Here is a 16874-nt window from a genome sequence, read left to right on the forward strand (position 1 = left end):
TAAATTTAAGTTTAGTAGTTACTTAGATTTTTATAGATATATTACATAATTGAAAATCCTTTTACATGGTTCCCTAATCATCAAAAATGAATATTCATTACAAATATTGTCACACAATTCATATTGGAACCACCACAAACACACAAACAACCATAGATGCTTTAGAATACCAACAACTTTGAACACCAATTACATCAACATTTGTCCCAACTTCAAATTTTTTATGATGATAACAACAGATGCAAGTTCACATGAATACCTAAACAAAAGAAAAAAAATTCATTCTTCTATTTTTAACTTCATAAGCTTAATATTGACAGATGTATGTTAAATACTTGAAGCTGTTGAATTCACGAAACATGCATTTTGGTTTTATCATTCATAACATGTATGTCAACAACTAAAAAAGAGCAAGGATTATGAGTAATTACCTCCTTCAAGAACTGTGATTGGGACAGGAGTGGATGGCTTTCCTGTAATCAAGTTGCCTTCAATTTTTGATGATTTAAATGGATTGAGTGACCTAACTTTGACCTTTTAGTAGTATAAGATTACCATGATTAAGGCCAAAAATTGTAGATGCTACCATATCCAGCATCACTAACCATCCGGTTATACCCTTTTGTAGATTTTGGACGAACAAACTCAGTATCTAGAAAATTAAAAAAAAAACATAAAAGTTTAAAAAAGACACTATAACCTTAGATTTAAAAAAAAACATAAAATTTTAAAAAAGTAACTATAAACTTCTACCTAGGACATTGCATTAACAGGACAAAACCAAGGATGTTCTTTCACTCAAAATTGAGCCCTAATTCTAACCCCTTGAAGAAGCGGTATTCTTGGGCAAAGTGAAACTTCTTTTGTCAATAACAGTTCACAATAATGAACTTAAAAAGCTTTAAGAACCAGAAGAAATCATCATATCAGGAATCCATAAAGAAAAATCTAAAAATAGGAACTTTCATGTGCAATTTGTGAGTATAATTGATGAAGTAATTACTTTTTCCAACTAACTATAAAAATTGCCGGTTCCTTCAAGCTGAACCCTAACTTCAAAGCAAAATACATACAAGATTTGCAAAAAAAAAAACACATGAACTTTCCCCAATATACAGAATTTATTCGCCAAATACTGAACAACAAAGCTACTGAAACAAAGAAAAATCACTATCTGAAAACCACAAAAAGTAAATTCCTAAAAAACTTAAACATTGCAAGTGAAAAAACATAATTTTATTACCAACCAAAATTTAAAATGATAAGTTGAATTAACTACAATATGTGAACCATATTCAAAAGAAAAATTCATGAATATAAGTTTCACTCAAGCATAACATCAAACAGGTAGTGTGCAATTCTATAAACACAAACAATATATAATTCCATGAACATGTGATGTTCCAGAGGGTGCAGAGCATTGACTTTAAGAAGAGAGATGGAGCTCTATTTATGGGTTAAAATATATAAGCAAAAAAAGAAACCCTACTAATACCTTTCAGCAAACGTTTCAAGTGTAGCAGGAGTATCAGAGACTGTATCATCGGTTTCAGCTCTCTTCCCTTCACATAGAGAAAACAAAACAAAGATGTATGCGACCATTAGCAAGTTGTAATATCGTAACTGTTTTCAGAAAGTACAGAAACGTGAAAGAGGAAGAAACATTACCTCCTCATTCTTCCTTCCACCACCAATTGATTAGAAAGGAGCAAAGGGGAGATAGGAATCGAAGATGAAGAGGTGTCGCGGGGTCGATGTTCACAACATGACATTGATTTTCATCTTCAAGAAGCATCGATTTCGATGGTTTGAAAGGCAATGGAGATAAAGTGAGAAACAGGAACAACACATCGGTAAAATCAAAATCAAACATTATCAATTAAATGAAATTGAGCCACAAGATAGAAAGAAGAACAAAAGTAAATCTAAGAATGTTAAGTAACTGGGCTTCGAACAGATTCAACTTCACTTCACAATAAATAAGAATGATCCAGTCGTCAAGCTCTGCTCCTTCAGATTCTGGTTTCTTCGTCGTGCCATCAATAAATCCGGCTTTCCTCTTTGATCCTAGAGCAATTTGGATCGAGTACTTCCATTGCATATAATTTTCGTTTCCAGTTAACAGATTAGAAACGAGAAACATATGAGAATCATTTATTTTCGCATTAGCATCACTATTAGTATTAAGAACAGAATCCATGATGAATCGAAGCAAGAAATCAAAGAAAATTTTGAATTAATCAAAAAAGAAATGATCTAGCGAAGAACAGAATTTGCGGAATTCGTACGTGCTCTGATACCATTTTAACAAAAGAAATGTTGTAATCGTATTTTTCATTAACTAAAATGGGATTACAGGTTATGCTTTTATATATGAAAGCTGGAAATGAAAACGACACAAAACACCTTCTATCTTCTATAAGTTACAGTCTAAACCCTCCAAGTTTCAACATATTGTCAACAATAGATGTTCTGTGACCATTTTGACAATCATAAATCCAAGACATACGCTGAATTCTATGAAGTGGGTGGTACCAGTATCCCAAAATTGCAACCAAAAATCAAAACCCTTGTCAATTTGGAGTTGGCAATTGAAAAGTTTATGGAAAAGTACCGTGTTTGTAGCTCCAATTCGGGGACGCTCGAATGTCGCAACGCCAACAAATGAGTAGTGGAAGACGGAATCGAGAGACAGATAAACGTAGGCGATGGATGAGGAAGCGGTGAAGGGAAAGAACGACAAAAGAATCGGATTCGGTGAGAAGCCGTGGGGTGAACAGTACCTAGATAAGTTACTGTTCATAAGATTGTTGTGATTTTATTATATATGTTAATATATATTAAAAATATATAACAAAATAATGATAATAAGAATAAATAAAAAACTTATAATAATATGTAAAGAATTTTGTTAATCATAATTAAAAATCATAACACAATTAAAAGCAGTAATTTATATTTTTTGGTAATATACTTTTTTGTATTTTACTACGGAATTATATTCCGTAACTAATTGACTACAAAACATTCCGTAGCCACATAGCTACGAATTTAGATTTTGTAGCTATTTTGCAAATTCAAAAACAACTTAGATAAACAAATAACAACGGTTAACCTTTTCGTTACAAATTCTGTTGTAGATTAGCTATAAATTTTTATAGTGTAGCAAATTTCCGTTCATAAATAGCTACGAGTTTCTATTATGTAGCCAACTAGCTACGTATTTTTATTTCGTAACCGATTTTATAGCCAACCAACTACGAAAATGGATTATGCAACAAGTTCCATAGCAAACTAGCTACAACCAACAACCATGTAGTATATTTCATAGTAAAATAGCTACAAATTTTGATTTTGTAGCAACAATTCAAGATTTAGCTACGGAAATGCAACTTTGTAGCTATTTCCGTAGAAAAATAGCTACAGCCAGCCATTTTGTAGCATATTCTGTAGTATAATATCTACAAATTTTGATTACGTAGTAACATTTTGTAGTTATTCCTAGTTTAGCAACGGAATTTAACTCCGTAGCGATTTTCGTAGCAAAGTGGCTACGAAAAGCCATTTTGTAGCACATTCCATAATAGAATAGCTATGGATTTCAATTCCGTAGCAAGTTTTCGTAGCTATTTAGGATTTTTCTTGTAGTGAATGGTGATCATCCCCATTCCCTCACATTTGAAGAAAGTTTGCATGTGCAAGGGTTTTGGTTCGACCCTTATAGGATCAGCCTTAAAATGGCTACTTAATGTTCCACCTTACTCTATTATTTCATTTGCACATTTAGTTATTCTTTTCAACAATCGATTTTCTTGTAGCAGAAATTTCGAGAAAATCACTAGTATATTTTATCGAGTAAACTAGGATCCTAAGGAATCTCTTAGAGACTTTGTAAACAGGTTCGACAAGGAAGCCTTGACTATCCCCAACATTGATATAGGAAACACCGTAGAAGCTTTCAAAATGGGTTTGAAGAAGGACTCTCCTATTTATGAAAACCTTGTAATGACCCCATGGAAAAGGATGGACGCACTCAGGAGCAAAGCGGTAAGGTTCATCAGGCTAGAAGAGGAAAAAGAGATCCATAAAAGGAGCAACCATCCTAACTCATACGATAACCCCAATAAGAAGGCCGACTCCTCGGTCCAAAGATCCTACAAGTCAAAACCTTATTCCAAGCCCGACCATCACATGGTTAATGCCCTAAAGGATGGAGGGGAGGAAGAGGATTTTCCCAAGATCACTGATTATTATTTTTCTATGGATGTTTAAGGTATAATCTATGCTATGCAGGATATCAGTGACAAAGCAAGGTGGCCAAAGAAAGGAGAAAAGTCCACCTGCTGGAAGGATAAGTCTAAGTGGTTTTCTTACCATGAAGACTTTGGCCATGTTACTAAGAATTGTATAGCTCCCAGGAAGGAGATTAGCTACCTATTGAGCAAAGGTTATCCAAAAGAGATCCTAGGAAGAAGAAATGAAAGATCCATAGAAAAAGATCAGTATCTACCTAAGATCCTAGAAAAACCAGGATCCCTTCCTGCAGATGCCAAGGTAATTAATGTTATCTCTGGAGGTTCTAAAATTCGTGGAACTTCTTATTATGCAGCTAAAAGGCATGCCAAAGTTTCTAAGACAAAAAATAAGAAAGACTGCAAAAGAATACATCAGTCACGAACGACAAGGAAATCACATTCGGTTAAGCGGATAGGGAAGACATCCAGGATCCCCACCATGACAAATTGGTGATCACTCTCTTCGTCACCAACCATATTGTCAAAAGGATCCTTGTGGATGGAGGATCCTCAGTTAACATCATACTCCTAGAAGCACTAAAAAGGATAAACATCCCAAAATCCAAAATAGTTAAAAGATGCCCGATGCTGATTGAATTCAGTGGTGAAACAAAGCACATGGTTGGAGAGATCAAGTTACCCATCTACATCGAGGGAGTAAATTCTATACGATGCTTTTGTGTAATTGATACATTGTCTTCCTATAATATTATACTAGGTAGACCATGGATCGACGACATGAAAGCCGTACCATCGATGTACCACAAATGTGTAAAGATGCCTAATCCTTGGGGGACAATGAAGATCACATGCAATCAAAATGAATCTAAGGAATGCTACAAGACCTCGATAAAATCTTCCACAATACTACATCAATCCTAAAAAATAAAGCTGAGGGCATGAGGTGTACTACACGCAAGAGAACATGATGTGAGGAAGTGCCCCTAAACCTCGAGGATCCTCAATACTAGAAGAAATCGAGCAAGAACTAATTAAGTTCTTAAAAGACATAAGCAAGAACTTTTCTTGGAAGCATGAAGATATGACAGGTATAATTAAGAAAATTATAACTTATAAACTCAATGTAGATCCTTCTTTCGGGCCTATACACCAAAAGAGAAGGAAATTTGCACCAGAGAGGAACCAAATCATTCAAGAAGAAGTTGAAAAAAATCCTCAAGACAGGGATGATTAAAGAAGTAAAGTTCCCAAATGGACGGTAAAGCTCAGCACATTCGATGATTAAATAAGTAAAGTTACCAAATCATTCTAGAAGAAGTTAAAAAACTCCTCAAGACAGGGATGATACTTGCACTAGTAACAACTTCCACAAAATTAAGACATTATTTCGAAACACATCCTATACATATAAGAACTAATTATCCTCTTAAGAATATTATGAGAAATCCAGAGATGTTAGGAAGAATGGCCAAATGGCCGGTAAATCTCAACACATTCGATATAAAGTATGAACCAAGATCCGCGATAAAGTCACAAGCATTAGAAGATTTTATCGCTGACTTTAGTGATGATCTACAAGCCGAAGTGGAGATCGAAATAAGAAAACTCCTAGAAGAAGAAAACATAGGAATATGGATGCACTTCACAGATGGGGCATCCAACCAAAAAGGAACCTGCCTTGGGATTATACTAAAATCGTCACAGGGGGACATACTACCTTAAGGTTTCTATTGTGAATTCGACGCAAGCAACAACGAAGTAAAATATGAAGCACTGATCATGGGACTACAACTAGCTACGAATCTTTAGATCAAGAATTTTAAGGTATTCATAGATTCGTTATTAATTACTAACCATTTTAATGGATCGTAGTGGGGCAATTATTAGTCAAACAACATCGATTATGGTGGCTCATGGTAATACATTACAAACACCTTAGAGATCTGACTACCATTAGGGACACCTTAGAATGGTAGATAAAATACGTTAGGGTTGTTAGATATCCTACAAATATAGAAAATTAGGATTAATAACACATCCTAAAAGATAAGAAGATAAGATCGTTAGATATCCTAAAGATAATAAGAAAGGATCATTAGATATCCTAAAAGATAATAAGTTAGGATTGTTAGATATCCTAACAGATAATAATATAGGATCGTTAGATATCAAGTAAAGATAGTAAATTAGGATAATAAAATATCCTAAAAAGATAATAAGATAGGATTAACAGAATGTCCTAAAAAGATAATAATCTAGGAGGTGATATAATAAAACATAGGAAGCTAAGAATCATAAATATTTTTAAAAAGTTTTCAAAAGAGTTTATTATACCGTTACCTCAAAACCTATGAACTCACCAACATCCAGTTGATGTATGTTCCTAGGATGAAGAAAATAGCAAGTCAAGAAAGGGTTATCAGCTTGAAGCCACATAGGCTTTCGTTGAAATAGATAGTTATGATTGGCACTCTGTGATTTGGGAAATATATGTACTATCACTACTCGACATTTCTGCCAGCGGATAGGTAAGGTGTGACAAGAAAACTTAAGGTGGATATAGTACACTACAAGGATGCTTACATATTGTGAGAAGGAGATCAGTTTCTTCATCGCCTCGTACACCTCGAGATTCTACAGGTTAAAAACCTCATATGATTTCCTCTTTCAGGATCCCAGAGTTTTGATAGACATGTCTATGGGAGCTTTCTTGGTAAGGAGAAAGGATAAAGACTTTTCTTTCTTGACCACTAATTGGTTACTGGACATGGAAGAGTTGAGATCGACGAGAGTAAATCAAGCACCAGAACGAGTAGACTTGAATCCTAAGCATGGAAAAATAGTTTTATCAGTTCAAGAGCCTTCATAAAAAATCAAATAAAATTGAAGATCCTTACCAGTAGACATGGGGATAATGGCAGTTGAACATTCTTGATGGATAGGGTGATCGACCTTGGATGTTCTCTCAATATTGGGTAGGACGAGGAAATTCTCAATCTTGTCTTTAGTAGGAGGAACGAGCTCTTCAAACTTGAAAGCTGCAAAAAATCAAACAAAATAAGAAGTGTGAATTCGAGGATCCTTATCATAATTAAATAAATCCTACCCTTTTTAACCGTGTTTATTGACAGGAGATCACCATTAGGAGTGGACTCGTGTTTCACAAAGAAAAACTTTTCTTTCCCAGCACCATCATTTTTTTTCAATTTCAAAATAAGATGTGATATATTTAATTTGACTTTGAGCAGGAAACAAGAATTCTCAAAATCTCGAAGGTCGTAAAAAAGGGCCAGCTCAGAAAAACTAGTGTCTAGATCTTTAGATTGATTCAGTCGATCAATCCAAGACAAGATCCTCCAGACCATAGGCATAGTCAAGATATAAGAAAATTTTGTAACTTTGAAGAAGTAAGAGATGATGCCAGAAAAAGGGTATGTTAAGCCCATGGAGAAATGATATTCAGGAAACAAACCCAAGACGGAGAGAAGAATTCAAGTTTGGCCTTAGCATTAAAAGGCTTGAAAATGACGTCGACAGGAAAAGATTCGGTCGATTTCGAGGAATCAATGTCGTTACCATTAAAAGAGCAAGTCTCTTCGTAAGATAACATCTTTTGATCGACAAAGTCCTTGTCAGTTAGAACAAGGATACTCGAGTGAGAATGGAGTGCCTTTTTGCTGATCATCAACAAAGAAGAAAAAAGAGAAAAAAGGAACAAGAAATGTAACACCTTGTTCTGAATCGTTTCCAAATTGGGGCTTATGACCCGAAGATCGGTTATCATAAGGATTAGGCACTTTGGTAAAGAGAGAATTAGAGCAATTTGAGTATGGAAAATGTAGATTGGATGACCCGAGAGCTCGATTTGTGTTTTAGGAGCCCAAGGGTATATCAATAAAGTGACATTTCGGGCCTTTTATGAAATTGGGTTTATGTTTGGAAAATTTATAGACAAGGGAGAGTTGATATAAGTTTAGAGCTTCTCATTACCTTTCTGGGGATATAAGGATTGTCGAAAACAGACTTAGAATGAAGAAGTTATGGCCTTCGAAAGTTTGGTGGTATTAGGGTTAAGCCTAGTACGCAAGGAGTACAAGGGAGTATGGTGGGTGTACAAGGCAGGAGGATCGTGGGCACCTTATGGAGTATGTTGGGCTTACTGGGAGTATGCAGGGTGTACTCCATCCAAATGCAAGCCCTAATTTAGGGTCTTGGACCCTATTTAATGGCCTTAACTCAACTCCAAACCCTTTCTACCTTCAGCCTCCAACCTATTAAACCCTAGTCTCCATTGGTGTGATTCTTGGGTTTTTGGTGTGATTTCATGTATTTTGGTGCTCATTGATGAAGAAAGAGCTTCTTGAAGGAGTGTGGGATTGCTTGAAGCTTGTGGATCCAAACCTTGTACATCTTGATCTACCTTCTGGAGGTATAAAGATTCAAACTTTATGGTTTACTAGTGTAGATCTAGTCTTAGGTGGTATTTTATCATGTTTTGGTCCCAAGGTTGTTGATATTTTGAGTAGTAGCTACTCTAGGACCTTCGAGCCTCATATTTGGTCCTTATTGAGTGGTTAAGTCATATAAATGTCATCTTGAGGGTTTTTTTGATGCATACATGAGATGGTGTTCTTAGTATGGATAAAAAAGTATTGTGTTCCATTAAGTCATATAAAGGGGTAAAGTTTCCAACCTTATGTGTTAAAACACCCCTTAAGGTCCAAATATGTGTTTAGGTGATTTTGTATTAACCAGTAAGAGCTTATTATAGATTTTGGGCATCTGATGAGTACGCTGGGTGTACGTAGGAGTACGCTCAACGCAATGCTTGTTTCATGCATCAACAATTTGTACATTGTGTTTCGGGGATGATTACACAGGGAGTACTTACCATGGTGTCTATTTTGGGCCTTTTAGGGGTTGGGCCATTAGATGTTGGACCGGTTTTTGGGAAGGGTAAAATGATATTTTTCCTTTTTGTATGATGGATCATAGATTGGGCTTTGGATTTTAGGCTTTGGGTGCCATTTAGGAATTTGGGCTTTGGGAGCAAATGGGTTGGGCCTTGGTTTAGGCCAAGTAGGAAAATGGGTAAAATGGTCTATTACCCTGGATGTTGGACAAGTGATCCAGATTCTTGATTATGGGTTAAGACCCAATTGTTAATTGGGTATCATTGATGATAGTAGCTTGAGGATATTCCGGGTCAGCCGTCCGAGCTTTTATTCAGGACATTCGGCAGCTTGAGGTGAGTTTCCTCACTGTGTTTGGCGGGTCGAAGACACCAACGCCAACCCATGGTTTATTATGATTTGGATGCTAGTTGTCTACATGAATCTGAATGTATGTATTTATGATATGTTTACTGGGCGAGGCCTGATGATTATATTTTATGCTATTTATCTTTGTGATTCTTGCATGTGTTTATGTGTTTGTATGTATACCGGCCAAGGCCCGATGCCAGGCGGGGCCTGATGACTAACAGATCTGTTTCGGGCAGGGCCCGATGCCGGGTGGGTCCATTATATGTTTGATATGTGGTATTTTGGGGAACTCACCAAGCTTTGTGCTTACAGTTTTTTGTTTATATTTCAGGTACTTCCGGATCGAAAGGGAAGAGCTTGGGGTGATCATCACACACACCATGATTGTTCCATATTTTATTTGACTTTGATGTAACTGGATGGTTTTGACATACTCTGATTTATTTATGGTTTTATGAAAATGTTTTGGATGATGGATTAGTTATTATAAAAACAAAAATTTTGATCTTAAATTTTGGGACGTTTCAAGTTGGTATCAAAGCCTTGGTTTGAGGGATTCGAGCATACCCTTTGGTGTGTCTAAATTAAAATTGAGGGTTTGGTAGATTTTTATAAAATAAAAGTTTTATTGTAGGATTTTCTAATAAAAGAAAAGGGGTGTGGTGCATGCAATCAGCCGATCTCAATTAAGTGATTCCCAGAATACCCATAGATGTTTGTTATGTTATATATTATGAGAATTGCATGATAGATTAGGGCTAAGGATCTGCTATGGATTTCATGCTAGGAGAGATGCCTTTATATGCATGATTGGTTGAGCTTATGTAATTGCATGCTAGAATGGATTTTTAGATGATTGGATGGATTTGCATGATATGTGATGCCTCGTAGCCTAGGAGGATTAAATGTTATGCTAGATTTGAAAATCTGTATTAGTAGAAGTAATTGCTAAGTGTATGCTTTAAAAATTGTATGCGATTATGATCGTATAGCCCTAGAATGATTAATTTGACCTTATTTCCCGTTCCTCATTTGGTTGTGGTCCTAGGGTAGAGTCTTTTATTCGACAATCTATTTGATCATGTATTGTGTATAATTGCATACATAAGGCAACTATTAATGATAGTGGGAGATCCTAGCATGAGTTGTAGTAAGTGAGCTTTGGAAGTTATTTTTTTTTCTATGGCTTGGAGTGTTACTACACGAATGCTACTTGCTTTGTGGTTTGTGGGACTCTTGACAACGTGAGTTAACTATTAAGTGAATATGTTAAGTTGCGTGTTGCATATGTTAAATAATCATAGAGTGATGGATTTGACCCTATTGCGTAGCTCTCATTTGAGTCTAACTGTTGTAGGGATGAGTCTTTTACTCGAAGGATTATCTAAGATTTGTTGCATGTTATTGTATTTATGAAGTAGTTAATTGAAATTATTGGGAGTTCTTCAACATCTGATGACAGGGTGAGGTTGGGAACCTAGGAGAGCCTAGGATGTGCTATAGTGGGCAGATATTTGGAGTATCAGTTTGAGAAGATGATTTGGAAGATTCAGGATAATTCTTGAGGGAAGTATGGATAGGTGTGAAAGGTAGTATTGGGCCCGTACTACTGAAAGCACATGATCTATACTCGAATCGAGGAGAGTCACGGAGAATCTAGGAAGCCTATGATTGAGGATCATTTGGGTATGTTTTGATCAATTGTGTATGGTTGCTTTTCAGTATGGTGATGAGCACTCGTGGAGGAGGATCCGATTCAGGCTCATGTGCTAGTGCTGAGCCGATGGATGAGCGGATGTGGGAATTTATATCGTCAGATATCACCCGTGGGATTATGGAGCAGACTCTTGTGATGTTTGGTACCATCAAGGAAAGGATAATGGGACTCTTGGACGATCGTTTCAGGGCTATTAGGGATGAGGCTGTAACAAGACAATTGGGGGCCCATTGGGAGCTCAAGGCTTGTAGAGTACTAGGATCTAATAGGGTGGAGGATCCTATTGCTAGCTCTTGTCATGATGGATCGAAGGTGGAATATGCATCATGCCTTCTGGGGGTTCGATTCCATGATTGGATTGCCATTGAGGTTTCACGAGCCTTACGGAAAGAGTTACCCGAAATTATTGGTCGTGTCACTGATAGACTAGTCGCTAGGTTCATGGATCAGATCTCAGCTGTTTAGGCAGTTGATGGGATGGTCAAGGTGACTCGGGAGTAAGAGCTTGGTTGGAGAGGCAACTGGGGAAGAGGAAGTGGACTCATGGTCCGACTCTGTTAGCAACATTTGAGTAGTTGGATGTTATGATGTCTAGTGTTTGAGGCACGAGGGGCCACAATATTTATACGAAGGGTGAAGGAACACATAAGCATGTGCACGGAAAGTCTAAATGCGGCAGGTGCAGATAGAAGGGCTACCTTCGCCAAGAATGCACCATGGAGGTAGAATTGTGTCATCATTGTCATTAGTCTGGTCATATCAGGGAAAATTGCTCATGCTTAGTGGTTGGGGAAAATCGGGTTCCATCACAAGTGCTTCTACAGTAAGGGGGAGCAGGATCCTGAGACACTACATGTATGTATCGTATTCTTCTTTTTCATGCTTTAATGATTATGCCAATAATTCCGTGTTGGTGTATGTGAAATGTTATGCTCTAATTATCTAATAATGGAAGCACATGTATGAGTAATATAGTTAATTTATTCGGAAAGTTGTCATATGCCATTTTGCATACCGTGGGCCGTGTTTAGAAGAGGTGTGAGTATTCCGCATGGGAGACTAGCAGCCGGTCATATCTTTAGTGGATTCAGCGAGAAGTGCCTTAGGTTCTTGAAATTTGTTGAGGTATTGGGAATGATCATCCGGTCTTGGAATGTATAAGCGGTAGGATTGGATGGTCAAGGAAAGCTAGATGTTTTAAAGCTTAGGTTGTCGATTACTACCATCAGTAGGGATTAGGCAGATGTGACATCCCCAATTTCACGGCCAGAAAAGACCGATTTGTTTATGCTTTGTCTTATAAAATCAGAGTAAATTCTTTTGATTTAAAAGAGTTGCGGAATTTGTTCCCAAAACAAAATATGATAGGAGTTTATCAAAGCATTTCTTTAAAGAAATGTATTTTCATTATATAACAAAATCTCTGGATGTCATGTTCAATACAGACCAAAAGCATAAACAGAACAAAATAGACTTTAAAAAGTTATTTATAACTACTGATCTATAATCCAAAATCTCTCGTCAAGTCCACCAACTTATACTCTTGTGCCATTACCTGTAATGCAAAGAAAACTGAGTGGGTCAGGCTTGGGAGCCTGGTGAGCATATAGGGTTTTCAACCCACAATAAATAATTAATTTAATTTCATCAACCAATACTAACCCAATTACCTATTCCCGTTATTCTCACCTTACGTCCCTAAGACAACTAACACAAGGGACCTAGTCTAAGAATATTTCATCGGGGCGACAACACATGCTTCGGGGGTTCCTCAGCAATATAAGTCAAATAAGGCAACCATGAGGGGGATGGAATACAGCGAATGAACACCCAAGTTCATTAACACCTACAGGTTATGAGCCTGCTAGCGTTCCACTGGACTGTCTAGAAAAGTCCGTGGTCGTCATCTAAATTCCGCTAGATGACTGGATTACAATGACATCGATGCCTCTCGTCCTTTTATCATAAGACAACTATCTACCCATGTTCTACCCAACATTCTATTAGATAAAATATACATTTTTAGACACAGTTTAAAACCTATATAATATATTCATTCAAAACACATTCCAGATAAAAGATGAGGCACATAAACATGACACATATTTCATAGAGAATAAATCATATCTATGAGATTAGAAGATAACATCGATACACTCACATAACACATATACTTAGTACGTTAAATCGATACTTGTATAAAATCGTGCATTTGAAAGAGATTAGGTACCCCCTTCAAATCAACACCGTTATATATATATATATATAAACACATAACACGTATTTCATAGTAAATACTTCGTATTTACGTATTAGAATAAAGTAACTACACACTCACACCAAACATATACTTAATACATTCAAACAATACTTGTATTAAAATCGTGTTTATGAAAGGGACTATACACTCACTTGATCAGAAGATGATCGGACAACACTACGACTTGCAAAAGTAGTAATCCTCAGCAGATCTGGAAGATCTCTTCAAAAATCGAACTTCTCGCGGGCAGAGCTTCGGCTCGGGAACCGCACTTCTCGGGATCTTCGGGATCTCGGGACTTGCCTCGGGGCTAGAGAATAATACCGGGGCTTCGGGGTATTTCTGGCATGCAAATCGATGCAAAACGGGAGAGAGAAGAGAGAAAATAGCAACCCTAAACGGCTGGCCCTTCAAATCTATTTATAGGGCAAATTTGGCCCTTGCCACGTCGTGGCAACCTTGTTCCACGTCGTGGGCTTAGTCGTCACTGCATGCGTCATCCCAAGTTGCATCTGGGGGCCTCCCGGAGGTGTCAGGACACTTGCCACGTCGTGGCAACCTTGTTCCACGTCGTGGGCTCTGACAGTTTTGGGGTTTCGCGCCCCGAACTTCAGAAATTCATAACTTTCGCATACGAACTCCGTTTTCGACGTTCTTTATATCGCCACGAAGGTGAGATTATGATCTACAACTCTCGTTTAGACTCCATTGGCTAATTTTGAATTTATTTTTAATATATTATAAGTATATTACTTATATATTATCTTTCGTAGGCCGGGACAGGAAAACTCCGTTCGAAAGTCATAACTCCTTCATCTGAACTCCGATTCCGTCCGTCTTTCCGTCGTTGCACTACTATCGATGAGATCTTCAATTCTCATTTAGATCACTAAGGATAGATATCTATCTACCTTAAATTCACTATTAACGTCGCGTTGCGTCGCGCTGGGTCGTGCCGGTTCTGTCGCGAAACTTTGACAGGTCATAACTTCTTCGTTATAACTTGGATTTTAGCGTTCTTTATATGCACGGAAACCTTGTGAAATATACTACAACTTGGTTAAGATTAATTCTTCTAAATAATCTTCCATAAAAAAGTCATTTTTGATGCTTATCGTCTTAAAACTGACTAGCCCTGATCTACGGGCGTTACAATTATCTCCCCCTTAGGATGATTACGTCTCGGAATCATCAACAAAATAGGATTTGCATAATGATTCCACACGTTATTTCTTCATCCTAGGTAATAACCATAACTTCTATGTTTCCTTGAAAGAGTATGTAACTCTATGGCTTTCTTGACCGCAGAAGATGCCCAATCTTGCATCTGCTTATCGTATTATGTTGTACTTTCAATCGTAACCTTCAAGTTACCAAATAAGTCCTTATTCAGGATAAATTGTTTTATTTATCTATTGTAAAAGACCGATGGGTCGTGTTCTAACGACCTCTCATCATAGTCGGACTCAATTTGATATGACCACTAGGGTCGAAATAACAACCATCTTACTAGTCATTACTGAAACAATGGTAATGACATACTTGAATAAAAACGAACTCAATTACAAGCTTCTTCGTAACCTTGTGATTTTCCCTGATCCAAGCGTGAGTCCTGTGCTTCCAGTAGTATAGATCTCTACTACTATTCACACCTACTCATACTCGTCCCAAGTATTGTCTCGCAGTCCCCAAGTCCTAAAATCACAAAACAATTTAACACATACTAATGTGTCCAATTAATCATAAAAATTCTCCTAGACTCTACTATTACTTCTTCCATGCGTATCTTCTATCATCAATCATACTTCAACTCGATTGGTGATGGAAATTCTAGAATATGGGACAACTTCAAGAATTACACCAATTGTTCCATCATCCTGCCAATCGAAGGTGTACTTCAAATGTATCGTACTCCTCTTAACGTTCTGTTATTTTATCACACATATTCTAAAGGCAGGATACCACTCTTACGATATCCTTCGATAGGTGTCATTCAACACATCAGGTAACAAAACCATGGTTTATATTAATTCTTGAAACTATTACACAAAAGTTCAAGTTCACCCTATACTATGCCCCTAATAGGCTACACTTCCTGATACTAGCTATACCTTAATACGAAGTCTTCATCCTTGATTCCTCGCTTTACATCTGCTTCGTCAAGGATCATTTAAAATGCTTCTGCCTTTGGCTGTGGCAGTGCATTTGGTTTTGCTCCCTCATTCTTCTTCGGGCAGTCCCTAGATAAATGCCCTTCTCCTCGACATTCATAACACACCCTATTTTTGGATACACACTTGTTGGCATAATGCCCTGTCTTTCCACACTTGTAGCAAGTCACCTCTTCATCGCATCTCTCAAAATGTTTCAGTGGGATATTTGGCTTTGTAGCTCCTTCCCTCTTTGGGCAGTCCTGTTTGAAGTGCCCTTCCTCATTACATCCGTAACATACCTTTTCATTGAATGTACATTCATTGGCATAATGTCCATGCTTTCCACACTTAAAACATGTCACCTCCTCACCACTTTTTCTCGAGTTTTTCTTTTTGCATTTCCCGCACCATTTTTCTTCATCTCCTCTTTTTCTAGACTTCGAGAACATGTTGCTCTTGTCAGACTTTGAAGACCCCTCAAATTTCCTCTTTTTGCCAACTTCAACCTTGTTGGTGATACAACCATTGATCACTTCTTCGACTGACTTAGCAACCCTGATAGTTGTCTCAAGAGTAGGTTCCTGGCGTACTGGCACAGTATGTTCATCCTTACTTTGTTGAAGTAAACACCTTGTTTCCTCCATCTGATGATCCAACATCATTCGCACCATTGCATATACTCCCGCCATCGTGATTGGCTCAGGTGCAACTGATAGCTCTGGTGCACTCTAAATCATGTGTGGCTCAGGCTGCGGGTTATCGTTTCCCAATCCATTTTGTGTGTTTTCCATTTCGATCCATACACCAAATTAGGTGAATTTAGATCTCCATTTCGATAGACGTTCAAATCATCCTTTTCACTCTGAAACGTTTACATGCTAGTTCTAATATCGTAGACGTACGCTTAGAATCCTAAACACATAAGGTTTCCAGATCCGGTCGGCAACAGACCATAGATCCGAACAAATAATAGCATCAATTTAGGTATCACACAAAACAATTAGCACATAAAAGCATTTTAGGCATCATTCCTAAAATAAACTAGTGCTTGTGTCAATTTAGGTGTACTACCTAACATATTAAAAGACACACTCAACTCACAATCATCGCTTAGCATCCTAAGTTTAAGTCTAGAAATTTCCTACAAATTCCTAGTTCGCTTAAACTAATGCTCTGATACCAACTGTGACATCCCCAATTTCACGGCCAGAAAAGACCGATTTG

At 37.3% G+C, this 16874-nt stretch overlaps 1 long non-coding RNA gene across 2 annotated transcripts; it reads right to left on the minus strand.

Moving 5' to 3' along the window:
* LOC145053723 (uncharacterized) lies at positions 1-2333 on the minus strand. 2 transcript variants are annotated; one of them, XR_013684594.1, is made up of 5 exons: positions 1944-2333; positions 1669-1782; positions 1496-1562; positions 432-652; positions 1-259 (listed from the first exon to the last, which is right to left on the minus strand). It is a non-coding gene; the product is annotated as an uncharacterized LOC145053723 (long non-coding RNA). The 2 variants fall into 2 exon arrangements; XR_013684593.1 differs by having other exon boundaries at positions 1669-2333.
* Positions 2334-16874: the final 14541 nt, after the last annotated feature.

This window comes from Lactuca serriola, chromosome 5, assembly GCF_051521515.1.
Source record: "Lactuca serriola cultivar US96UC23 chromosome 5, Lser_US96UC23_V15, whole genome shotgun sequence".
Classification (NCBI taxonomy): Eukaryota; Viridiplantae; Streptophyta; class Magnoliopsida; order Asterales; family Asteraceae; genus Lactuca; species Lactuca serriola.